Source organism: Microcaecilia unicolor, chromosome 5 (genome assembly GCF_901765095.1).
Source record: "Microcaecilia unicolor chromosome 5, aMicUni1.1, whole genome shotgun sequence".
Taxonomy (NCBI): domain Eukaryota; kingdom Metazoa; phylum Chordata; class Amphibia; order Gymnophiona; family Siphonopidae; genus Microcaecilia; species Microcaecilia unicolor.
In genome coordinates this window covers 283,289,572-283,317,509 of record NC_044035.1, presented here as the reverse complement: position 1 = coordinate 283,317,509, position 27,938 = coordinate 283,289,572, and the positions used below count along the sequence as shown (strand labels likewise).

At 42.3% G+C, this 27,938-nt stretch overlaps 1 protein-coding gene across 2 annotated transcripts in view; it reads right to left on the bottom strand.

The window, feature by feature from the left end:
• HTR1F (5-hydroxytryptamine receptor 1F) overlaps positions 1 to 27,938 on the bottom strand; it is a 229,344-nt gene that overhangs the window by 186,805 nt on the left and 14,601 nt on the right. The window lies entirely within an intron of this gene.

Sequence of the window (27,938 nt, the reverse complement as noted above, 5' to 3'; positions counted from 1 at the left end):
CCCCGAAGGTTGAATAGACTTTACAGTTCTGGCATTATTGTCATTCCCAGACACTGATAAATTACATTTCACTTGCTAGAGGAAGACAAATGGATTATTTTTTCAGTTTGCAAAGAAAAGAAAAAAGACAGTGTGTCCTCTCACAGCAAAGCATGAGCACTCTCAGACAGCCTGTGAAGACCATGAACAAATGCTGAGTGGCTGGAATCAAGGAATGGTTCTGTTGAAATGATACCAAGCAGACTGTTTATGGCTCTTTGCTGCCTGCTGCGTTTCATTGGTACAGAATAAATACATACCAGAGAGAGTTTCCCTTTTATTATGCATGAGCAGAGCACTTTTTTTTATCCTGAAAAGAATTTTGGAAATTGCAGTTGTTTTCAAGATAGCAAAATATATAAAAGTAATCTTTGAATAATTGAAGTTTTTATTCAGTTAATGTGGGCCAAAGTCAACAAATATTTGTGGATAACAGGAGTTTTCAGATTCTATAACTTCATATTCTATTGTACAAACCAATTTTGAAATGCTAAACAATCTGCATTCAAGAATTCACATTCTATGGAATCTGAGAAGCATAGGCGTCGCTATGGGGTGGCAAGTAGTACCACCCACAAAAATTCTTTGCCACCCCTCTGCCATCCATGTATTTTCTATTGTTTATCGGGTATTTACTTTTCAGTGTCTCCACTATAAAGTGGTTTACAGGCTAAATACAGTCAGAAAAGAGTGCCAATTAATTTAATAGAATAAAGGAAACAGAGAAGAAAACAATATGTCTCAGAGAACAGATTTGAACCCAAGGCAGGCGCATCATCCCCCCCCCCCCCCCCCAAGACCCAGGACTGTATGATCAAATGGGTCTTAGGCCTACTTTGAATTTTATATATGAGAGCTCAGCTCTGAGCGGTAGTGAGTTCTATAATGCTATTGCTAGACAGAAAAAGGCCAAAAGACGGGAGAATCCAGCTATGCCTTGAACAGAGGTGGTAGAGAGAACAGAAGATCAGATGAAGAGTGTAAGTGGTGAGGAGAATGGTAAGGTACTATAAGTAAAGCTACGTAAGGCAGGGAGCCAATACAGATTGCTTTGTGGGCAAGAATAAAAATCTTGAACTTAAAGCAATAGTGAATTGGGAGCCAGTAATGCTGATATAATAGTGGTTGATCACATTTCTGAGCCCTACATATACTATATTACAGTAGTCTAAATGGGATGTTACAGTAGCAAAGAATGGTTTCTTGATCCTTGGTTTCTAAAAAATCTTGGATGGCTCTGAACTGGTGAAAAGCATAGAAACAGCATCTAACTACTACAGAAATATAGTGGTTGAAAGAGTTGTGTACCTAAAATGACCCCTTCTCTCTGTAGTGTCCCACCTACACAGGAACAGGAAGTTGCAGCAGAGTGAAGGATTTGGGGACCGACCAGAGGCAAGGCTGCCTTGATTGCTGACACTGTTGGAAGGTTGGTGGACTGCAGTGCATGAGGGAGGGATGGAGGGAAGGGAGGGGGAGAGAGAGAAGGAGAAAGAAACAGATACCGAACTGTGCATGGTAGGGAGGAAGGGAAGAAAAAAAGATATGCCAGATCACGGGGATGGAATGCTACCTCGTGGGGAGGAGAGGGAAGAGAGACTTTGGAAGAGGACGCGGAGAAGAGAGGGGGAGAAATGCTGAACCCAAGGAAGGAGGGAGAGATAGGTAGACAGACAGGCAGGAATGGTGGTGAAGTGAGAGGAGGGAAAAGATCAAGAGACTTGACTGGGGAGGGGGGGAGAGTTGGAGAGATGCTGGCCCTGGGGTGGAAGTGCAGGAGAAAGGGAAGGAAGGGAGAAATGCTGGACATGGGAGAGGGACAGAGACACCAAGGGGAGATGCTCGAAAGGACAGATAGGGACACAGAGGGAATGACAGTGAACATGGACAGAAGCAAAAAACATTTTTAAAATTTTTTTTAGGGTGGGAGGGGGTTGGTGACCACTGGAAGAGTAAAGGGAGGTCATCCCCAATTCCCTCCGGTGGTCATCTGGTCAGTTCGGGCACCTTTTCGAGGCTTGGTCGTGAAAAAAAAGGGACCAAGTAAAGTCGAACAAATGCTCATGAGGGACACCCTTCTTTTTTCCATTATCAGCCGAGGACGCCCATCTCTTAACCACGCCCCGTCCCGCCTTCTGTACTCTGCCAACACGCCCCCATGAACTTGGGTCGTCCCCGCGACAGAAAGCAGTTGAGGATGCAAAAAATCGGCATTCAATTATGCCGATTTGGGCGACCTCAGGAGAAGGACACCCATCTCCCGATTTGTGTCGGAAGATGGGCGTCCTTCCCTTTCGAAAATAAGCTAGATAGGAAATCCAATATGTTAGCATTTAACTTTCAAAAAGCATACTATGAGAAAATGGTTACAAAAAAAATTGAGAGGAGCAGCTGCAAAGGTAAAAAATTTACATCAGGCATGGATGTTGTTCAAAAATATCATCCTGGAAGCCCAGACCAGATATATTCCATGTATTACAAAAAAAGGGGGAAGGCCAAACGACAGCCAACATGGTTAAAAAGTGAGGTGAAGGCAGTGTGTTTTTTTTTTAGCAAAAAAGGTGTTAGTACTCAAATGCTAGGCCACCATTCGGGGAGGGGGGGGCGGGGTGATCATTGGGGACCCACCCACCAATAGCCAGGCCCCCTGCAACCAGTCACAGAATCTATAAAAAGGCAGAATTGATGTTTAGAGCCTGAGCTCTTTCATTAAAACTTGGGGTCCATGGGTCAATTTTAGCAGACAATAGAAAAGGTGCCAGTACTGAGTACCCCCAAGTACCCCCTCAAAAAAGCCCTGGGTGAAGGAGATATGGGGAAAAACATTGTTTGTCCCTGAGATCAGTAGCATGAATCTTGTTACTATTTGGGATTCTGTCAGGTACTTGTGACCTGAATTGGCCTCTGCTGGAAGCAGGGTACAAGGCTAGATGGACCATTGATCTGACCCAGTATAGTTATTCTTATATTCTTATGGTTATTACAGAAAAAAGAAATCCTTCAGAAAATGGAAGAAGGATCTAACTGAAGATAATAGGAAACAGCATAAGGAATGGCAGGTCAAATACAAAGTGCTGATAAGGAAGGCAAAGAAAAACTCTGAATTGCCTTGGAGGCAAAAACACATAATAATTTTTTTTTTAGTTCTACTAAAAGCATGAAGCTGGTAAAAGAATCAGACTGCTAAGATGACTGAGGGGTAAAGGGGGCACTCAGAGAGGACAAGGCCATAGTGCAGGGACTAAATTAATTCTTTGCTTCCGCCTTCACTGAGGAAGATGTGGGGGAGATACCCATGCCAGAAATGGTATTTAATGGTAATGAGCAATACATTTTAGGAGCATCGCTCACAGATTTTAGATGGTTGCTCACAAAAATGTGTGTGTGTGGGGGGGGGGGGGGGGGGGGGATTGTGCTATATACAGAAATGTATTGCTAATTCTGGTGCTAAAAAATTGTTGGTTTTTAAAATGTATTGCTCACACGAAAAAAAAAATTTTTTTGCACACACCAGGCCACTCTTTAGAGGGAACACTGGTGAAGAGTTGGAGGAAATGAAACAAATTTCTAAACCTGGAAGATGCAAAGGGGCAATTTGACAAACTAAGATGTAGCAAATTACCTGGACCGAATGTATACATCCCAGAGTACTGATAGAAATAAAAAAAAAAAACAGAACTTGCAGAGCTATTGTCAATAATATGTAATTTATTTTTACAATCAAGCATGGTACTGGAAGATTGGAAGATGGCCAATGTAGCACCAATTTTTAAAAAGGGTTCCAGAGATGACCTGGGAAATTATAGACCGGTGATCCTAACATCAGTGCCAGACAAAATGGTAGAGGCAATTATAAAGAACAAAATCACTGAGCATATATATATATATATACAGGCATGGATTTAGCCAAGGGAAATCTTGCCTCAACAATCTGCTACATTTCTTTGAAGGAGTGAATAAACATGTGAATAAAGGTGAGCTGGTTGATTTTGTGTTTTTGGATTTTCAGAAGGCATTTGTCAAAGTACAACATGAATGACTCCTGAGGATATTAGAAATTCATGTGATAGGAGGCAGTGTCATATTGTGGATTAGATTCTAATTAAAGGATAGAAAACAGAGTATGGTTAAATAGTCAGCACTGTCAATGGAAAAGGGTAAATAGTGGGGTTCCCCAGGGGTCTGTGCTGGGACAACTGCTGCTTAACATATTTATAAATGATCTGGAAATGGGTATAATGAGTGAGGTGATTAAGGGGTCTTTTTACAAAGGCGCACTAGCATTTTTAGTGCACTCTAAAAATAATCGTGCACTAAATGCTAGGGATGCCCATATATTCCTATGAACATCTCTAGCATTTAGTGCGTGCTAAAAACGCTAGCGCGCCTTTGTAAAAGATCCCCTAAATTCATTGACAGCACAGTTATTCAAAGTTGTTAAATCACAAGAGGATTGTGAAAAATTGCAAGAGGACCTTATGAGACTGGAAGATTGGCATCCAAATGGCAGGTGACATTTACCTCCGGATACTATACCCCGCAACTGAAATTGCGTGCACAATCCGGTCATATTCTCGATTTGTGCACACAATTTAATTATTTAACAAGCCAATCAGCACCAATAATTGCCACTTAACAAGCAATTATTGATACTAATTGACATTACTTAGAATTTACAGGCACAACTTGTTAGGCATATTCTGTAAAGTGGTGCGTATACATTCTAATGCATGCTACCAAAACGGGGGCATGGCCATGGGCATGGAATGGGCAGACCGTGAGCATTCCAAAAATCTATGCTCAGGGAAATAGAATACACTTGCTTTGTGCCTAACTTAGACGCCAGTATTTACAACAAGTTTCACGTGGCATAAATGGACACACCTAGATTTAGGTGCAGGCATGGCCACTAGGCATCTCTCTATATAAAACGCACCTCCAACGTTCTGAAGCCTCCACAAGTCCCAACATTCCAAATGCATGGTGGTGAAACCCAGAATTTGCCCATGAGTGTTTGCCCCGCCCACCGCGTCAAACGCCATGACGTCGAGGGCAGACCAATGACAAACAACCAATCACAACGCGAACCCGTTACTAAGCGACGGTACGTGACAAACAACGCATCACGGAACAAAGAAAACCAGCAGCACACAGTTGCTACGCAACGTCAACAGCAACGCTAAAAGGACCAATCACGCAACAAGGCTACGGAACAAGGGAGCAGAAGGAAGAACACAAACCGGGAACTTCAAGAACAACAAGGAGACGACAAAACTCGCTGGAAACCGATTAAAATTTGGAAGACCATGCTTAAGATCACGGTATGTGCTTTCCCCAGACAAAACGCCATGCTTAAGATCACAATATTTATTTATTTATTTATTTATTTATTTATTTGTGGCATTTATACCCAGCTCTTTCCCGCTCAATAGCAGGTTCAGTGCGGCTTACAAAGTATGGTACAAAGTATCATGTGCTTTCCCCTGACAAAACGCCCTACCAAACCAAAAAAACACTATTCAACATTGGAAGTACAAAAATCTGACTGCTAAGAAGTAGCATACAACAAAAACCAACGAAAAACAAACACTGCAGTCAATAATACGTCCTTAGCTCTCACATTGTGGGAAGAAAAGCACTATATAGATCTCTGCTCTCCACACAAACAACGAACACGGAGGGTATAGGAAGGAAAGAAAAAACCAGCACATACACACTCACTCTCACTCTTACCTGGCTATAATGAGCAAATGACCTGCCGCTATCATAGGGACTGCTAGCACCTCTCTCTCTCTCTCTCTCTCTCTCTCTCTCTCTCACACACACACACACACACACACACACACACGGGACACAAAGGGGATGGAAGACAAGGAAAGAATCGTTGGGTATGGAGGGGGCGGCAGGGGAGATAAGGCAAGAACTGCCTCAAATGTTTTTTGCTGTGCTATGTACAATTATAATGCTGACTCTTCATTTCGACCCTACCCTTTCACACTCTCTTTCACACAGACGCACACACACACACTTACACTGTCTGTAACTCACACACACACGCACCCACACACATATACACACTCTCTCACACAGACACCCAAACACGCCTCAAATGGTTCAGCTGTCCTATGTACAATTTCACTGCTGACTCTTCATTTTCACACTACCCTTGCACACTCTCTTTCACACACACACACCCACTTTCTCTGTGTCACAGACACACATCCATATACACACTCTCACTCTCTCTAAAACCTTGCTAGCGCCCGTTTCATTTGTTTACGAAACGGGCCTTTTTTTACTAGTATTCTATAAACTGACTAGGCGTATTCTATAAACCATGCCTAAATCTAGGCAAGGTTTACAGAATACGCCTAGGCAGAAATATTTTTAGAAACCATTTTTCGGGCGCCATATATAGAATCTAGTCCTTAATGTGAGCAAGTGCAAAGTGATGCATGTAGGAAAGAGGAACATAATCTATAGCTACACGAAGCAAGGTTCCACATTAGGAGTCACCACCCAGGAAAAGGATTTAGGTGTCATTGTTGATGATACATTGCAACCATCTACTCAGTGTGCAGCAGCAGCTAAGAAAGAAAATAGAATGTTAGGAATTATTAAGAAAGGAAAGGAGAACAAAACTGAGAATCTTATAATGCTTTGGTATTACTCCATGGTGCAACCGCATCTCAAATATTGTGTGCAATTTTGGTCACTGCATCTCAAAAAAGATATAAAAGAATTAGAAAAGGTGCAGAGAAGAGATATGAAAATGATAAAGGAAATGGGAAAGGTTAAAGAGGACAGGGCTCTTCAGCTTGGAGAAGAGATGGCTGAGGGGAGATATGAATGAGGTGGTTAATAAATTCCAATAAATAAATAAATATGATAGAGGGCTATAAGATACTGAATGGAGTGGAATGGGTAGAAGTGAATCACTTGTTTACTCTTTCCAAAAATACAAGGACTAGGGGACACAGAATAAAGATATTAAGTAGTAAATTTAAAACAAATCTTAGAAAATATTTCTTCACTTAACATGTAATTAAATTCTGTAATTCATTGTCACAGAATGTGGTAAAAGCTGTTAGCAGGGTTTAAAAAAGGGCTGGACAAGTTCCTAAAAGAAAATTCTATGAGCTATTATTAAAATGGACTTGGGGAAAATCCACAGCTTATTCCTGGGATAAGCAGCATAAAATCTGCTACTCTTTTGGGATTTTGCCTGGTTCTTGTGACCTGGGTTGGCCACTGTTGGAAACAGGATACTTTGATTGATAGATTTTCAGTCTGACAGTATGGCAATGCTTCTTCTCTTATGCTATGACCTGGAAGAATGGAGAGAGGATGAGAGGCATTGAAAAAGGATGGGGATATTGAGGAGGAATATGAGTGGAAGAGGATGGCTCTCTATAGAGGTTGAGTGAGGGCAAAAATGGAGTAGAGGGAAAGAGAAGAATGTCCTGTAGGGAAGGGAAGGAGAGAGACAGGGATTGTGTTGAGACTGGCGATGGGATAAGAGGCAATGGAGGGTAGGTGAGGGCTAAAATAATGAAAATGGAGGACTAGGAAGTGAGGAAGACGGGGGGATAGGAGACTGGTGAAGGAGAGAGATAGAGGGGCCAACAGGAAAACTGTAGAGGGGATGAGAGGGAAGTGGGAAAAATCAATAGATTGATGAAACATGAAAAGATGGAGACTAAAGACTAGAAAAAGGGAGAATGAGAGTAAAATCAATTGGGCAAGCATAAACATAGAGAAGAGAAAAGTAAGAAAAAGCATAAAAAGATCAGTGACAGAGACAGAGAAGAAATAGTAAAGCAAACCTGGAAAAGAATTTATGAGAACACTGACACAAGGAAAGTGGAAAAGAGATTGGGACCAGAATAATTAGAAAAATAAAATGCTCAGACAACAAATATAGAAATTAAAAATATATTTTAATAATTTTAAAAGATTGGGATGTGTCTGCTTTGGGAAAGTAGAAAATGCATTTCTGTTTCTCTTTTACTAGTATTACGCTGCTTATAGAGTCTGGGTTTCTTGGGTGGAGAGGGGGAGGGGAATTCTATTTCTGGTTTTGCCTGCATGTTTTTATTGTGGTTCTCTATTTTGTATCAGGCGAGGATCTGTACATTTTCTGCATGTGCGACTGAGGTGAAGTTTTTCTTTACTCAGCGTGTAGTTAGACTCTGAAACTCGTTGGCAGAGAATGTAGTAACAGCAGCTGGCCTTACGGAATTTAAAGGGGGTTTGGACAGATTCCTGAGGGAAAAGTGCATTGAACATTATTATTTTTTTTGCGGGGGGGGGGGGGGGGGGGGAGGGGTTGCCGGGTTCTTGAAGCCTGGATTGGCCACTGTTGGAGACGGGATGCTGGGCTTGATGGACCCTTGGTCTTTTCCCAGTATGGCGGTGCTTATGTACTTATGTACCAGGGGCGTATCTGCGTGGGGCCTCAGGGGCCTGGGCCCCCGCAGATTTCGCCCTGGATCCCCCTACCGCTGCCAACCCTCCCCCTCCATTGCTCGCCTACCTTCGCTGGCGGGGGACCCCAACCCCCGCCAGCCGAGGTCCGCGTCCTCCTGCCGCTGCCGGCTGCCTTTAAAAGAATTCCGTCAGCTGGCGGGGGACCCCCAACCCCCACCAGCCAATCCGAGGTCCTTTCATTTCTTCCACTAAAGCTGGCACCGAAAGTTTCTTTTGAGTCTGACGTGCAGCGACGTCAGACTCAAAAGAAACTTTCGGTGCCAGCTTTAGTGGAAGAAATGAAAGGACCTCGGATTGGCTGGTGGGGGGTGGGGGTCCCCCGCCAGCTGACGGAATTCTTTTAAAGGCAGCCGGCAGCGGCAGGAGGATGCGGACCTCGGCTGGCGGGGGTTGGGGTCCCCCGCCAGCGAAGGTAGGCGACAGCAACGGCGGGGGGAGATTGGCAATGGCAGCGGCTGGGGGGAGGGGGATCGGCAATGGCGGCGGCGGCGGGGGCTATAATGTGCCCCCTAACTCTGGTCCTGGCCCCCCCTACCGCCGCAGTTCAGATACGCCCCCGTTATGTACTAGTTCTAGTTTCCAAGTACTATTGAGGCTCTAGGGCCAGTGTCTTTTCATGGGTGGGTTAAGGCTTTTATGATTTGGTAAGTTTGCTATTTATGTTTTCAATATCTTTTTGCAGAATGTTGTTATTTTGCAAAGAGTTTGGTCCTATTTGAAAGCAGACTTTGAAGCAAGGGCCACAAAAGGAGGCCCTTGTCCCCCTAGAATTAAAAATGCTCAAAATTAGTGTGCCTGTAGCGTCACAACATAAACAAAATACATCTGATTTAAACAAAATGTCTGGCGGTGGAAGGCGTGTGTGCTGTTCATGAAGTGGTGATTGTAATCTGAATATTTTTTGTATGGTCGCTGTAAGGGGGATATATGGAGTTTGTGATACAGAACTGGAGTTTCAAGATTTATATTGAGATTATGCCTAATCCTGTAGAGAATCCAGACTTCATTTCTGCACAGAAGAATTTGTTGAATGATGCTATTGATTATAATGGCAGTTTTACCAGGTAACTGAAACTAGCTGTAGGGAGAGGGTTTCTTTATGCATAGAAGACCCTGGTGTCTGAAAATAGAGGTGAAGAGGGGAAGAGTGTGTGATGTGGTGGTGGGCATGATGTGTGGAAATATCACTTTGGCTTCCCACCCCCCCCCCCCCCTTTTGCCACCCGTAATGTTGTCTAGGGATGCCACTGCTGACAAGTCTTAAAGCCACATTATTCAATAAGACACCAAGAATCAGGGAATCTACTTAAAATATTCCTCCCATGATGGAAATCACTTTGTAAAAATTAGACATTTGAGCTTTCTCTGAGCAGTTGCCACATTACTTTATTATCTAAAATCTCTTTTTTTAACATTTATTGCAGAGAGAATATTAAAGACAAGGCTCAGAATGTGTTCTTTTGCGGATATTATTGAATCTTAATTTCCCTATTGTCAAATGGCATCAGCTGTAGAAAGAACATACCTTCAGTTCTGCCATCCATTCAAAATGAGTGGTTAATGGGAGTAGTATGGAAAAATATTGTTTACTTAGTGAATATGAGCTGAGCATCACTGAGAAGTTGCCATGTAAGAAGTGGGCAAAGTATCCTATTCAACGAGAATGAGTGTTAACTTATAGATCCAGCTGCTTGTACTGTTCAGAATGCTTTGTTTGGTTCAGCAGTGGCTTTTCTAAGGGTAGCAGGTTCAGGATCTTTGATGACAAAAGCTGATGTAAAGTCTGCCTCTAGGTTGCTACCTATTCATCCGAAATCTTTTCACTTGTGGGATTTTCAATTTTTGGGCAAATATTATGGGGTCCTTTTACTAAGATGCACTGAAAAATGGCCAGCGCTAGTGTTGGCGTGTGTTTTGGATGTGCACAGATCCATTTTTCCGCACGCCTGTAAAAGTGGTGCTTTTTGGAGGCCGAAAATGGACGTATGGCAAAATAAAATCGGCGCATGTCCATTTTGGGTCTGAGACCTTACCACCACCCATTCACTTAGCGGTAAGATCTCACACATTAACTGGGCAGTAATCGTCTACACGCGTACAATGCCGATTACCGCCCAGTTAGTGCTGCGCTCCAGAAAATAAAATACATTTCCAGCGTGCGTAGTAGACTCGTGTAAAAAAAATGAAATTACTGCCAGAGCCACACGGTAGCTGGGCAGTGGTTCTGAATTGGCGTGCATTGGGCACACATAGGCGCTTATGCAGCTTAGTAAAAGGGCCCCTATGTGGACAAATGCTTGCCTATGGGGTTTTCTGTAGGCTGCGCTTATTTCGAAGCATTTTCTTCTCTTTCTTTCTTTCTTTCTTTCTTTCTTTGAGTAGTGATATAAGCTGTACAAGTTGATTCAATTATTCATTACCTTGATTTTTTAATTTGTTGGTGATGCTGCATCTAATTTGTGTGCTGGGTTAGTAGAGAGATTTTCAACAGTTGTCTAGAGTTTTTGGTATTCCACTGGCAACGGAAAAGTCTGAAGACCCTTGTACAAGATTGTTTTTTCTTGGATTTGAGTTAGGTTTGGTTAATTGAACTCAGGAAATCTTGTTTGTCTCAAGAAAATTTTGGTTAAATTATTAGAAATTCTGACTGTAGTTTCTGCTCTAAGGAAAGTTACTTTTAGTCAGACGGAAAGTCTATTAGGACACTTGAATTCTGCTTGTAGAGCCATTCTGATGGGGAGACTGTTTATTAGAAGGTTAGGGCTTTTAACTAGGGGGGGGGGGGGGTTAAAAAGAAACATAATTTTATCAGATTGACTCATCCAGTAAAGGAAGACCTTGAGCTTTGAAAATCTTTTTTGAAAGGTTTTAATGGAATACGTATTTGACAATTTCTGGCAGTATCTAATGTTGATTTGGACTTATTCACTGATGCAGGATTGGATTTGGTATTTAAATTAAAGGCTCATGTTGTGCCAGTGGTTGTCCTGCTTCATAGGTAGAAAGAGGTTGGTGTAAGAATATAAGTTTTTTAAAGGTATTTCCAGTTATTATAGCTTTATTTATATGGGGAACTCTATTAAGGAATAGGAGAGTGGTGCTTCATTCCCATAATAGTGCAGTAGTAGAGACTATTAATAAACAAATTGCATGTTCTGCATTATTAGAGGAAGGAATGAAAACTTTAGTCCTGCGCTGTTTAAAGCTAAATGCAACTTTATCTGCTAGGCATATGCCTGGCGTTGATAATTCTATAGCAGATTCTCTGTCTCATTTCCAATGGACATGATTTTGTTCTTTAGCTCCTGGTGCAGAGGAATTACCGACTAAGGTGCCAACAATGATTAGGGTTTTGATTCCTGCACAGTTAGTAGATTGTTAAAGGGTTCCTTGCAGGGGCGTAGCTACTATGGGGCCACGGGGGCCTGGGCCCCCGTAGATTTGGCCCTGGACCCCCCTGCCGACGACCCTCTCAAACCCCCCCTCCCGCCGTCAACCCACCGTCGCCGTCTGCTACCTTTGCTGGCGGGGGACCCCAACCCCCGCCAGCCGAAGTCTTCTTCCTTCGTTTGGTTTCTGAGTCTGACGTCCTGCACATACAATGTGCAGGACGTCAGACTCACAGAAACAGAACGAAGCCCTGCAGATCGCAAGGCTTTATTCTGTTTCTATGAGTTGGAGTCCAGGCCTGCTTACCTGCTTAATACTTGTTTCCTGCTCCTGTGTGTCAGGACTACGTTAACTCTGCTCTGCACACAGGTCCTTCTTTCTGCTGCGTCCCTTCCCTTGTTTGCGGAAACAGGAAGTACTTCACAGAGGAGGTGGGATGAGGCAGGAAGAAGGACCTGTGGCCGGCAGAGTTAACCCGATAACCCGGCACTGCGGCACACAGGAGCAGGAGACCGATCAGCTATGCTGGCGCCGGGGGACCACTCTTGGAGGTTGGACCCTTGGGAATCTTGCCCCTCCCCACTCCCTGGTCTAACCAAATCTGAGAAGGTGGTGGGACGGTGAGTAAGGAGGCCTGGCAGGAAGGTAGGGAGGCTGAGAGGGTGCCTCCAAATTTGCAAGGAACTATTTCCTGCCCCTTGACTGACAGAAAGGCAGTTGTCAATTGCACCATCCTGTCCAGAGCTTCATTCAGGACCAAGGACTCCAGAAAATTCCTCTTTTATGATATATGAAGGACACTTCTGTGGCCTTTGCTACATTTGTTTGATTAGACTGTCTGACATAAGAAAAATCCATGGATGTCGTACATGAGTTTGACAGCAGATAGGGGTCTTCTATGGATGGGACTGCATAGTGCTGGCTGCATCTTTGGTGTACCAATAGATACAGCATACAAATTCTATTCATTAATTAGGCAATCTGGCCATTTCCATTGGAATTTTGTTTTCTATAGGTTTTTGCATTTCTGTATCTATGGTTAAAGTCTTTACAAATCAGGGCCCTCTCTCCCTCTTCAGGACTGTGTTTGTTGATCATTAAATGTACCAAATGATATTTCACATCCCTAAACAGCCAGTAATTGCTGAGTACTGAAGGCTATTAACAGAACCATTACAGCAATTATAGGTTAATTCCAATCCATAATAGTCCTATCATTCACTTGACAGTAAGTGCTGAAGTAGCTGCTCTTGTCAGTGACAGCAGTGTGAAGCTGATGAGGTTACAAACAACAGTTGGATCTTACAACTAAGTAAAGATAAGAAATTTTGAAACTGGCCCAAACGTGAACTATGCCACAGAAGAAAAGGAAATTTATACAAGACAAAGAACATTGTTCACACAAAGCTGTGCAGCATAGGAGCCAGTCCAATATTGAACAAATTCCTTGCCTGTGTCCATAGAAAGGTAATTTTCATGGGTTTAGCACCTCCAATATTTTTGAAAAGTTGGCTCCCCTGCTGTGCCGGAGTCCTCCACCTATAATCCTGCCAGTGGAGGGTGTTGTTTCACTATCACATTTTTGATAGCGAGGGACTCCAGGGAACCTGCCTATCCCAAGGAGGTTTGATTGAGAACAGCAGATGGCATGACGTCAAAAATTTGAAGCCACTCAGGTTAGTCTATGTTTCCCCTTCCCCGCGAAGCCGTCATTCTGCGTACACTTAAAACAAAGCAAACAAACCTATGAGCTGCTTTATCCACATTGACATTCTTTATCGTTGGTAGCATTTTTATTTACTCTCACTTATATTTTTTTTATTATTTATTTATTTATAAGTTTCAAATATAACATTCACAACAAAGCAAATGCAGGAAAATCAAGAATTATATAATGAAGAAATTGTCTCTCATCCTTTACATATAAGGAGACATAGGAAATATACATTATTTACTTAGTCCATATTTTGATCAAGATACAAAGCAAAGGATATAAAGAAATTTAAGAGATCTTAATACTCTACAAAAAAAAATGAGCGGGTAGAATTCAACTTCCCCACCAACGGTTTCAGCGTCCTACGGGAGTTCCCAGAGCTACTTCACCACCCCTTTCTTTTGCAATTATAAACTGCTTCAATTTTTCTGGTTCAAAAAAATACATAATATGCCGTCTGCAAAGAAATAAGACATCTACATGCAAATTTAAGTCTAAATGTTCCTCCTAATGATAGTATCCGAGGCCGCAGCCCCAGAAACTCTATCCTCTTCCTCTGAGTAGATCTGCTAATATCCGGAATCACTTGTATCTTCGATCCGAAAAACTGAGATGAAATAAATCTGAAGTAAAGTCTAAATATATGATTCTTATTGGATTCGAATGCAAAGGATACAAGAAGAGTCGTGCGCTCCGTTATAGGTTCCAAAGATGTTTCAAGAAATTGAGTTAAATTCACTTCTGGAGCTTCCACAGCAACTGTTTTTGCTCCAGTAATATAATACGCTTTTATAATTAGAGGCAAAGCTTCTTTTGGAATTCCCAACATTTCCATGAAATATTTAACATTTCTAAAGGTGGTATTAATGGAGTTTTGGGAAAATTTAGAAATCTCAAATTATTACGGCGTAATTGATTTTCAAAGAATTCCATCTTCCTCTGTGTAATATCTTTTTCAAGTACTAAGTTTCCCACAACTGTTTGAAGTTTCTTTATTTTAAGTAAATTAGACTCACATTTATCCTCCTGGACCTTGACCTGTGATTCCAAATTCTGATGCTGTAATTTTAATTCCTTCACTTCAGAATTAAATGAATTGAAATTTGAAGCAGGGATGAGTTGAATAGCTGGATCGCATCCCATAGGGCCTCAAGGGTTACAACTGCCAGTCTTGAACTAACTCCGAGACCCACAGGTGGCGCTGCCTGGATGGGGGAGGGCGAGATTTCCAAGCTTCCCGCCCTCCGTGTTGTTACCGATCCCTCCAGCGTCGAGTGACCTAACGGGCCGCCACTAGTCTCAAAAGATTCCATCTGAGACTCCGGTCGGTCCCAACTCTCCACTCGGTCTCGGTGGGGCAGTCTGACAAGGCGGACTTAAAGACGCCGCCTCCACGCTAAGATCCCCACGCTGTTCGGGGGATCCAACCAAGGTAGGGGTTTGCGTTCCAAGCGCCTGTAGTCTGAATGCTTCCAGGGTCGGCTGGCGCAGCGTTGAGGCTCCAGCAGGGCACGGGGCAGCTTTAGCCCCCGGTTTCCCCTTTCTTTTCACCATAATAATGGTGAAAGAAAGATCAGTGCTGCGAAAAATGGCCTAGTTATCGGGAGCTTCAGGCAGCCCTCCCTCTCACGGATGCCATCTTGATCCATCAGTTCACTCTCACTTATATTTTAAACATGCTGGCTTGTGCAGCATACGGATGTACACAGAGGAAGTATAATAACGGCATAACTTTTCATAGGTAGAGTTTTAATTTGTAATAAATTGTAATCAGTGTGTCATTTGGAGGGGCTGGTTATAGGGACACCCTAGTATGTGTTATATTTATGCAGAGATTTTTTTGTCTCCTAGTAAAGTGTCACTAAAACATATGAGAATCAGGTGCTCAACATTCAGAGTTTCTGGTTATTTATTTACTTAGTTATTGCAGTTATATCCCACATTAAACATGAATTAGTTTGAAACCTGGGAGCATTTAAATTCTTTTTTTCCCCCCGTGCTTAGATCAAAAGAGAAAGATGGTTTGTGGTAACTTACTCCTTTTGTTTTGTAGAATGCAGTGGTATATAATAAAAATGCACTTAATATTTATTATTATTATTTAAAAGAAAGATATCAAATAATGAGGGCAGAGCTACCTTCATGCAGAAGACCAGAGTCAATCTAAATATGCCAACATTTTCCAGTTCTGTGTTATATAGAGGGGCATAATCGAACAAAAACGTCTATCTCCATGGGCGTTTATCTCCGAGAACAGGTCAGTGAAGGGGCGGACCGAACCGTATTTTCGCAAAAAATAGACGTCCATGTTTTATTCTACAATTTGTGAGCTGGGCGTTTTTGTTTTTCAGCGATAATGGAAAATGAAAGCGCCCAGCTCAAAAACGAATAAATCCAAGGCATTTGTTCGTGGGAGGGGCCAGGATTCGTAGTGCACTGGTCCCCCTCACATGCCAGGACACCAACCGGGCACCCTAGGGGGCACTTTTACAAAAACAAAAAAAAAAGGTAAAAGAGCTCCCAGGTGCATAGCACCCTTCCCTTGTGTGTTGAGCCCCCCAAATCCCCCTCAAAACCCACTGCCCACAAGTCTACACCATTATTATAGCCCTAAGGGGTGAAGGGGGCACCTACATGTGGGTACAGTGGGTTTGGGAGGGTTGGACGACTAATAAGCATTAAGCAGCACAATTGTAACAGGTAGGGGGGATGGGCCTGGGTCCACCTGCCTGAAGTCCACTGCACCCCCTAACAACTGCTCCAGGGACCTGCATACTGCTGCCAGGGAGGTGGGTATGACATTTGAGGGTGAAAATAAAAAGTTGTGAAACATCATTTTTTGTGGTGGGAGGGGGTTAGTGACCACTGGGGGAGTCAGGGGAGGTAATCCCCGATTCCCTCGGGTGGTAATCTGGTCATTTAGGGCACTTTTTGGGGCTTTATTCGTGAAAAAACATGGTCCAGGAAAAGTGCCCTAAATTCTAGCTACAAATGCATACTTTTTTTCCATTATCGGCGAAAGGCGCCCATCTCTCCTAGGCCGATAACCACGCCCCAGTTCCACCTTCGCCACGCCTCCGACACGCCCCCATCAACTTTGTACACTTCCGCGATGGAGTGCAGTTGAAAACGTCCAAAATCGCCTTTCCATTATACCGATTTATTCGTTTTTGTGAGATAAACGTCTATCTCCCGATTTGGGTCACAATATAGGCGTTTTTCTTTTTCAATTATAAGCTGGATAGTCTTCTTCAAGGCAGTTTTCAACAGTATTTTCTCAGTTATTACCCAAATGTGAATACAATTATAATGTTAATTAATAAGTTTGGGATGTTACTGAATTCTATTACTCTGTCTCGCTGTATTTCCGGTTTTGGCGTAGTATAAGTCATCATAAGAACAAAATATAAGAAAACCAATGGACTGTATTAGGGGCTTATAGCCCATTTAGTTAAAGAAATGAGAGATTTGCATGAAAGAAAATATTTATTTTTATTATTTTGACTTATGAAAATCACTTGTCCCTGAAACATGCTCAAAACAGAATAATCCATTTCTACACAAGAGATAAGGTGAAGATGTGATTCCATGTGCCCAATGAAAGGAGAATTTAACGTTACTTCCAATCTTTATAACATCAGGCTTCCCAAGGCAGATTACAATAGTTGATGAATTCATCAGTAAACAGGATATCCTCTCTGAAATTTGGCCATGTATTACTGAATTGTATAGAACAATGTAGAAAAATGAGCACAAAATACAGCCTTTATTAGTGCTGTTTCTACCAGCTACAATCATTTTTGAAGCTGTTTTAGTGATATTCAGTTTTGATTGCATGATATTTATATTTATATATGGGATGCTTTCAAACAAATTAAAACACACAGATTTGCATGTTGAAGAGACCTATCTGAATTTTATGAAAAGCTAGAAGATATGGCCATATCCTGCAAGCTAAACAGTGTCCATGATGTGATCTATATATCCATTTAATAGTTCATTCTACATTATTTAATTTTATTATTAATTTAATTGTACCCCTCTCTCACATTATCTGAAGCAAGTTATCAAATCAAACAATAAACTAAAACTAAAGCAACTGTCTGGAAAATCTGCTTTAATTAAAAGTACAGTTCAAAGCTGTAACACAACAGAAGCTAACTTTATTACACAGTAGAAAAGTCCTATTCCATTTACCTCTATTTTGCTGTGATTACAGCTTCACTTTATCATCAGTCCTTAACCTTTATCATGTATTCATGTATGGCCTCTTTTCTTGACATTTTCTTTGAGGGCAGTCACATGAGTAGAAGAATAGCTTCATGGTTAGAGCACTAGACTAAGCCCAAGTGAAGCTGGGTTTAAATCCTACTACCAGTCCTTCAAGCCTTGGGAGGCAAGTCTCTTACCCCTCCATTGCCTCAGGTAGAAGCTTAGATCATAAATTCCTCTAGGGGCAAGGGAAATATCTTGAACTACTACTTAAAAGGTATAAGCTAAATAACAACCAGGATCCATGAAAATCTTTCAAAATTAAAGATGGCAGAAGTTATTTATTGTTGTTAGGCTTATAAACAATAGTGTTTTCCTTTGAAGAAAAAAAAAAAAAAAGGTACCAGATTAGGGCCACTGGCAGTTTCTGCTTCAATGGGGAAAACAAAAGAACTTGCTAGAATTCAAACACACATGATATGGCAGTAAATCAGATCTGTTTATAAGGCTCATCTGAGTCATTTTTCCTGCAGTCCGGCAATGAACATGGTAGAATTTACCTGTTGTATCACATTCAAGACCCATTTCCACTACAGTTTCAGGAGTGAGATTTTTAGGTTAGTCCTGGATTTTTAACCACCATGTCCTGATGCACTGTCAGACTTGGGACATTGATTTCAAAGAATAGAATCAGGCAGGGCCGGTCTTAGCAAGTGCGGGGCCCTATGCAGACCAATTTGGTGGGGCCCCATCCTAGCCCCGCCCCCCACTCCAGCTCCACCCCCATTGATAATATTATTCAATTTTTAGAAAATTTTTTATTTATGAAATTTCAAATAAAGACAAATGAAGCTAAACTTGTACAGAAAAACTGATTGAAATAATAAGCACAATGCTATCATGAACCCCCTCCCCCAAGAAATTATTCAGTTCAAGTCCACTACAATTAGTTCCAATTCTCATAACCCGGGGGGGGGGGGGGGGGGGGGGTCAGAGGTGCGGACACACAATCTCTCCACTGCAAAACACTATACACAAACTTGTGCAAAAACACACTCATAACCTTACCAAACCATAACAGCACTAATTCCAAGGACAGGACGAGAACAACCTTATGCGTGGAAAGGCAGAACTGTAATTACACCAGGCTCTAACACACCAATACACTACCTCATGAAAAAAACAAAAAAACAAAAAGGGCTGCAAATGCTACACGCTAGCAGGATACTGCACCTTGATCACACATGAAAAACACATGACACAACAGATATGAAGGCAAAATACGGAACTGGAAAGTTACCTCAAGAAATCAGACTCAGCATGCAGCAATACTAGAAAAATTGAAACTTACATGCAAAATATCACAGATGCACATTTCCAAAAGCTGACATATTCCAATTAATAAATTCTGAATAAAATACTTTTTTCTACCTTTGTTGTCTGATCATTTGTTTTTTTCTATTCACTTTGGTCCCAGTGTCTTCTGTTTTATGCAGTGTCTTCTTTCCACTTGATATTTTTTCTCTCACCATGTCCACCATCCTCCTGTGTCCTTATGTGTCCTGTCTACCATCTGTAGCCCTGTCCCTATCCTTTCTCCAGTTTCAGCATCTGCCTTCAAAGTGTTCCGATCCAGCCCTTAAATTCAGCAATTTCCCCTCCATGCATATCCAGCATTTCTCCTCACTCCCCTCCTTCCATGTACATCTACTTTCCTCCCCTCCCCTACATCCATGTCCAGCATTTCTCCTATATCCCTTCCCCTCCATCCATGTGCATCTCCTTCCTTTGTCTTTCTTTCCCTCCATTCCTGCCCAACATTTCTCCTCTCTCCCCTGCCCTCCATGTCCAGCAATTTCTCATCTCTCCCTGGGCCCTGCCCTCCCATCCTTGCTCCTCTGTCCCCTGCCCCCTCCATTGATCCCTATCCAGCAATTCCCCTCTCTCCCTGAGCCCTGCCCTCCCATCCATGCTCCTCTCTGTCCCCTGCCCCCTCCATTCATCCCGATCCAGCAATTCCCCTCTCTCCCTGAGCCCTGCCCTCCCCTCCCATCCATGCTCCTCTCTGGCCCCTGCCCCCTCCATTCATCATCCCTATCCAGCAATTCCCCTCTCTCCCTGAGCCCAGCCATCCATGCCCAGGTCCTCTCTCCCTTGCCCTCCCGCTCCCATGTTCAACTGCCTGCCTGTCCGCCCTGGCGCCCTCTTCTTCTCCCCCCAACCAAGGATTTTTCTTTTAAATTTACCCTCCGTCGCTGGAATCCCACAGCAGTGTGCATCACTGAAAGCACTCCTCCCTTCCCGAGTCCCCCCGACGTCTCTAGCAGAACGCAGAAGCTCTTCCTGATTCGTTCATTCTCATGAACGAATCAGGAAGAGCTGCGTTCTGCTAGAGACGTCGGGGGACTCGGGAGGTGAGGAGCACTTTCAGTGATGCACGCAGTACGCTGCTGTGGGATTATGGCAATGGAGGGTAAATTTAAAAGAAAAATCCTTGGTTGGGGGGGAGAAGAAGAGGGCGCCAGGGCGGACAGTGGTGGTAAGCATGGCACGACGGCACCCTCCAGCCATGCTTACCATCCATGTCGGAGTCGGACCGGCCCTGGGAAGAGGCTGACTGAGGCATGCCGCGTGGGGCCCCCCTAAGCGTGGGGCCCTATGTGGCCACCTCGGTCGCCTCGGCCTAAGACCGGCCCTGGAATCAGGGACTGTAACCACCACACTGCTTTGGGATGTAGATTAAAAGGCAGGATTGTGGCCAAAAAGTGTCTCTCCTGGAATGGGGTAATTTGGCTGTAACAACATGCACATTACCAGCATTCTGTACTACATATTACAGCCCCAACGCCACATCTGATAATACTCTATCAGAATCCCCAATTAATCCACCTACATTAAACCTTTCAGGCCTTACACTCTTATCTCAAAGCCTTCTATTAATTCTTGTAGTGTGCCTTATCTGTCTGTCCTTCAAGATCCAAAGTGTACAGACTGTCCAACGTAGGGGTAATTTTATAACTGTGATATAAGGTGAAAAAGTATCTGAATACCTTTCCCTGTACAGGTTTCACTGAAGATTTAAATCAGCAGCATGCACGTACTTCTATTTTTGAAATTACTCCAGGGAATTTATTCATTTACATTTACACCTGCTCTGTACCATGCATACATTTTCTAGGTTAATTTATGCTCATGCAACTCAATTTTGAAAAGTACACATACAAATATAAACCCTTTCCCAACCCTGCTTCCACTTTGTCCAGCTAAAGTAGCACATGCACAGTAAATTCAATAACATGCATTTGCTTCCTTATCATGCCTTAAAAAATTTAGGTCATTCTATAAATTAGGTGCTAACATTTACTGTACATGCCAGTTACACATGCAAATATTTAGACTGTTTATATGTGAGCACATGTACATGCCAGATGTGCACCTAAGTGCAATTTTGTAAATACGTGTGTATCTTACATAGCTTTTATTTTACAGATGGGCATGCGCACAGACAGATTTTGGGTAGGGTGTAGAGTGCACATTTATGCACACACTGCCGGAATCTATATAGCGTGCCTAGCATTCCGCACTGAAATTTAAGCATATTCCATAACAACGAATATTCCATAACTTAATTGGCTTAACAAGCTAATAGTGCCTAACAAGCAATAATGAGCACTAATTGCCAATAATTAGAACTCAAGCACACATCCATCTGCCACTTTGTGCCACTTTCTGTTTCAAAAATAAGCCCGCAAGATAATCAGCCAATATAGACAAATACCATCTCCTGCTTGAAATTTATGGTCCCAACGTCCAGGTAAAAAAAAATCAACTGTTGCTTTAGAACAGGGGTGTTCAACTTCGGCCCGCGCCAGGGTTTTCAGGATTTCCCAATGAATATGCATGCGAACAGATCTCTTGCATATTCATTGGGGAAATCCTGAAAATCTGACTGGATTGCGGTCCTCGAGGACAGAGGTTGGACAACCATGCTTTAGCATGATCTCTATATTCCTTCCAATCATCTCCACTTGAGTGGAATCTGAATCATCAGTTTTCTAACGGACTTATCATCCAGTTTAGTCAGAAATCTGATTGGCAATCTTTCACGTTACATTTGAACTTTTACATTTTCAACTGATCCAAAGAATCTTTAAACGTCTCCATTTTCTGTTGTCATTCTGAATGTTGCTTATCATACTTTTCAACTGACAGTGTTTCATGAAGTTTTTTCTTAGTATCTTCAATTGTATTTTGTAATTCACCCTCTACTATAGCCATAGTTTCAAGTAGCAGTAGCATAAGGTCCATACCACATTTACTGAGAATCGCATTCCATTTATTAATAAACTGCGTATCATATGTAAAGATGTTAGGCTCTTTATACATTCTCAGCTCCCTAGAAATCATCCTGGCTTTCACATAGCATTGCGAAACATGATGTCATGTTGGGAAGTTTCCTGATAGTTACCACTGATAGATATTAAGATAAATGTTACATTCAAGTTATAATAATTAGAGGAAAATGGACTATATTTACGGAATCCAGCCCTGTATGTGCAAGTGCCATCCTTGTATAATGCTCTTCTGAGATCACTATTATACTATCTATCTGAAAATTTGGTTCATTCATTTTCTTTTTATCATATTTATTTTTATCATCCAGAAGAACGTGGCTATATCTATGTTGGAGCATTCAATTTTATTTTTCAAACCAAGCTTTTATAGAATATATTGGGATTAAAAGTTGCATCAAAACATAAAAGCTTAATCATGGCTTTATTATAACTCCATCATTAGGACTGGCTCTGGCCAGCATGCTTTACAGATTTATGTTCAGCTTGTATCTTAACACTGGCATTGCTCTGCTGAAATTAGCCCATTGTCCTCTATTAAATTGAGTTTTATCTTATCACTGAGGTAAAGCTTCTTAAGTGCAGCTATGTGACTGAGGAATGAGTACTGAAAATCATAGCAACAAATCAAATACCTCACCATCTGTTTTTTGTCTTTTCAATTTCATTGCTCTCCTGTGTTCTACTGCTTCTGATATATTTTCAGGCAGGGAGAACATGTCCTGACCTGGATGAGCACTCTGTTTACAGGGTCAGAGAATATTCAGTGGTTCATAAAGTAGAAAAATGGTTCTGTCTGAAGGACTTAAAACCTCCTTCCAACAGAACTGCACTCAGCTAAAACACTTCTCAAGAATGTCTGCATTTTACTCCTGAAAATAAAGTTTGAATAATTCACATGTGGAATATATTTTTAAAACAAGCATCATTTAAATATTATACAGAACCTTGCATGTTGACCTTAATTATCAAGAGGGACAATAGGAAATCACATACACCCAGATGTTTGTTACAGGTTGATTGACTGATAAATGCAGAGTTGGAATGAACTATATGTGCTAAATAAATTATTATATGAGGTCTGCTAATTAAAAGTGCTTGTTTACAATACAAAAGCAATTCCTCTGTATGCACTCAGTGCTAACCCAGCAATATCTGAACAAATATTACATGAGTGAACTAGCAGCAGAATTAGAGTATATTGATGGAGTAAACCATCCAGACCCAGCAGGATAGTGGTGCTAATCCAGAACCTACAGAATCTGTTTTAAATCCCCCATTCATCATTGACTGTTTGACCTTGGACAAGTCACTTACTGTAACCTGCCTGTCCAGAGAACTGGTTGCAAAACATTTTCTTTGTCTATGATCAATAGAAGCATTTTATATCTGCAATGCTTCTATCGATCACAGGCAAAAGCAAAAAAGAAAGGTTTCTTATAGCAAATGGTCCAGTTCAGTAGACCACTATCCCCCTAATTCTATATATGGTGCTCAAAATAGCGTGCACAAATTTGGGCACATGCAAAATTTGCACGTGCAATTTAATTGCCAAATGAGCCAATTTGTGCTGATAATTGAGCGCTAATAATCAATTATTGGTGCTAACTGGCATTAATTTAAATTTATGCGCACATCTTTAGGTGCTAGGAACTGCACATAAATTTTACGCATGGATCCGAAAAGGGTGTGCAGCCATGGAAGGGGCTTGGAGAGATCAGGAGCATTCCTGGAATTTGCATTCAGTGTTATAGACTAAGGGAGATCTGCGCCTGATTTAGGTGTGAGAATTTACACCAAGTTTCAGTTGGTGTGCGTGGATCCAAGCGCCAAATGCAATTCTATAAATGGCGCTGGGTGCCATTTATAGAATTGCACCAATTTTTGCATAGCACCAATTTTTCAGCACCATATACATAATTTAGTCCTATCTGCCTAACAGTGATGGAATATCCTAAATAGACAGTAAGGGGGCTAGTTATCAAGATGTGGTAAAAGATCACCTTTTATTGCATACTGATTTTCCAGGGATTCAGCAATCTATGGTATCTCAGTCCTGCAGGTTGTTGAATCCCGTATTAAAAGATAAAGCCCCAAGCGTCACTATTCTAGTGGCCCGAAAGCATCATGCTCTTGGGCCAACAGAATAGGATCTCCCCGGCTCAGTCTGCCATGGCTCAAGCCCCACCCACCTCAATAGGTCTAAGCCCCTACCCTTCTCAATAGGCTAACTTTTCAGTATTGGTGGTCAGGGAAGAGTTGTGCAGCAACAATGCCCAGTCACACCTGCCCAGTACAACGCTGGCCACAAAATGGCACCCCTAGAGGTAGTCTCACGCGACTACCGCTAGAGGTCATGTTTCCATCACTGTTAACTTGTAGCAACTTAAATATTGCCACAGAAAATTAAGACAAGCTGCGTTAGGGCCCTTTAAGTTATGCTAAGGGGTAAATAACGCAACTTAAAGCCTTAACGCAAATTGATAACTTCTCCCCCCAAACGTTTATACTGCTCTTTCACTCAGCACCCCAATTCCTGCCCTGCCCCATACCTTCATGTTCATAACTGGGCTGTTTCTGTTTGAGATCATTTCTGTTCAGCTATGGTTAACATTACATGTAGATAACTCACAGTCAGGGCCATGAAGAATTCTTTCAAGCTCCAAGATAACAAAAATTGTGGGGGTTTCAAAACAGCAAAAATGCTTATTTAGGCCGTCTAGATTCCTAATTACTGCTGTATTCCAGGGAAAACAGTTCTAGTTGCCTATTCTTGGCCATCCTGATCATGCTATGTAACTAGGACCAGCAGTAGCAAGGGGCTAGAAATGTTATAAACCTTTTCCTTCTTAATAGATTCTACTACCACTACTACAAATCATTTCTATAGCACTACCAGTTGTACGCAGCGCTTCTACCATTTTTCCAAGAATGGAAGAACCAACATCCTCCTCATAGTTACATATGACATCTCATTTTCTTCATGTCTGTCAGTCTTTTTTTTTCTTTAATTTATGAATCCTCTTCCCAAATTAATGATCCAGGTGATATACAATCCACACTGAAAATAATATGCCAATCAAATGATACAACATCAAGACACACATACTTACAGATTCTATATAGCGTGACTTAATTAGTTAACAAGCCAATTAGTGCCAATAATTGCAATGTAAGAAGCAATTAGACACTAATTGTCTTTAATTAGAATTTACGCGCAGAACTGTTTAAGCATATTCTGTAACGTGATGTGCATAAATTCTAAGTCACATGGAGGGCATAATCGAATGGGGCCGGCAATATATATCGGCGACCATCTCCAAGGCCGGCCCCGGAAACTGGCATTCACAACTGTATTATCGAAAGAAGATGGCCGGCCATCTTTTGTTTTGATAATACGGTCGGGGCCGGCCAAATCTCAACATTTGGGCCAGCGTTAGAGATCGTCGGCGTTACAGATCGCCGCCATTGGTTTCCTGACGATAATGGAAACTAATGGCGACCATCTCAAACCAAGGCATTTGGTCGTGGGAGGAGCCAGCATTTATAGTGCAGTGGTCCCCCTCATATGCCAGGACACCAACCGGGTACCCTAGGGGGCACTGCAGTGGACTTCATAAACTGCTCCCAGATCCATAGCTCCCTCTTACCTTGTGTGCTGAGCCCCCCAAAAACCCCCAAACCACTCCCCAGAACTGTACACCACTACCATAGCCCTTATGGGGGAAGGGGGTCACCTACATGTAGGTACAGTAGGTTTCAGATGGGTTTTAGAGGGCTCACATTTATCACCACAATTGTAACAGGTGGGGGGAGGATGGGCTTGGGTCCGCCTGCCTGAAGTCCACTGCAGCACCCACTAAAACTGCTCCAGGGACCTGCATACTGCTGTCATGGCGCTGGGTATGACATTTGAGGCTGGCATAGAACCTGGCACAAAAATGTTTAAAAAAAATTTGGGGGGGGGGGTGGGACAGGGTTGGTGACCACTGGGGGAGTAAGGGGAGGTAATCTCCGATTCCCTCCAGTGGTCATCTGGTCAGTTGAGGCACTTTTATGAAGCTTGGTCCTAAAAATAAGTGGACCAAGTGAAGCTGGCCAAGTGCTCGTCAGAGCCGACCTCTTTTTTCCATTATCTGCCTAAGCCGGCCATCTCATAACCACGCCCCCGTCCCGCCTTCCGTACCCTCCCAAAACGCCCCCTTTAACTCTGGCCGGCCCTGGAACGGAAAGCAGTTGAAGGCGGCCAAAATCGGCTTTCGATTATACCGATTTGACCGGGTTTATGAGATGGCCGGCCATCTCCCGATTTGTGTCGGAAGATGGCCGGCCTTCTCATTTGAAAATAAGCAGGATAGTTGAAAAAATGACATGGCCATGGGCGTGGAATAGGCAGGTTGTGGGTGTTTCATAAAACTATGGTCCGCACCTAATTTAGGCGTCGGCACTTACACCAAGTTTTACTTGGCATAACTGCCCATGTCTAAATTTAGTCATGCAGACAGACGCTCAGCGGATTTTATAAACTTAAATTAAGGCATACTTTATAGAATATGTCTAGGCGTATTTCATTTCGGTTCTGATTTTTAGGTGTGATATATAGAATCTAGTCCATAGCAGAAAAAAATCACAAGAATGAATACAACCATCCAAATCAGCTGGTTCAGGAATTCAAATAAAAATAAAATATCACAATCAATTAAGTCTCTCCCCCCCCCCCCCCCCCCCAAAAAAATAAGACCAAAAACAAAAAAATGTCTCTCAAGCTTTCTGGATCTAATCTCTAAAGGGGTCCTGTTCCAAAGATAAAGTTCAGAGATGGAAAAGTTCTGTTCCATGTTTCTATCAACCTAATATCAGAAACAGTTGGTCATCAACTGTTGAGAACCATGTTCTCAACCTATTAGGTGCATAATGAACTAAGTTCTAATTTAAATAAGAGCTGTATAGATGACACAAAGGTTCTTAAACCACTCAAAATACATTTGGGAGCCAATGAAGTGCATCCAACATTAGAGTAATGCAGATATGATCTGATAATTTGGTCTGCATATACAGCAATATAAGCAGGTGTTTCTTACAGATCCCCATCAAAAGATCATTACAGTAGTCTAACTAACCAAATACTAAAAGGCATAATAGTATCAAGATCTTCAGGTACCAAATAAGGGCACAGATTATGAAGTAGGGATGGGCAGCCCAAAAGATTTTGTTTTCCATGTTGTTAGCGGGATTATTCATTTAGTATTAGGTCAGGTTTCATTTTCATTGCTGGGCCAATGTCATTACAAGCACACACTCAACGGCAGAATGCACCCTCCATTAAAAAGGGTACACTCCACAAAAGAGTGTACACTGCACCTGCAGGACGAGTGCGCAATTGTGGCAAAAGTTTGTGGAACTTTGCCACTGCCACAGTGCCCCTGCCTGTTGACTTCTGCTAGAGCCCTGCCTGCCACCAGTCTACTAAAAACTCATTGTATAATTTGGGGCTAACAGATGGAACAGCCACTTAAACCCCACTTTCTTCATGATCTGCAGGAACTGGTCAGCCAAAGCAATCATTTCAGCCATGCACTGTGTCACCACTTTGGATGCAGCCTGTCTCTTGGCACAAGACAGGGTTGTAGGACACCCTCCCATTTGCTCCACTGTAGCCTGCCTCTATGTCCGAGGAAGGGCCTTTATTATAACTGCTGGCAGGGGCTGGAGAAATGGATTAACATCAGAGTCACTGCTGC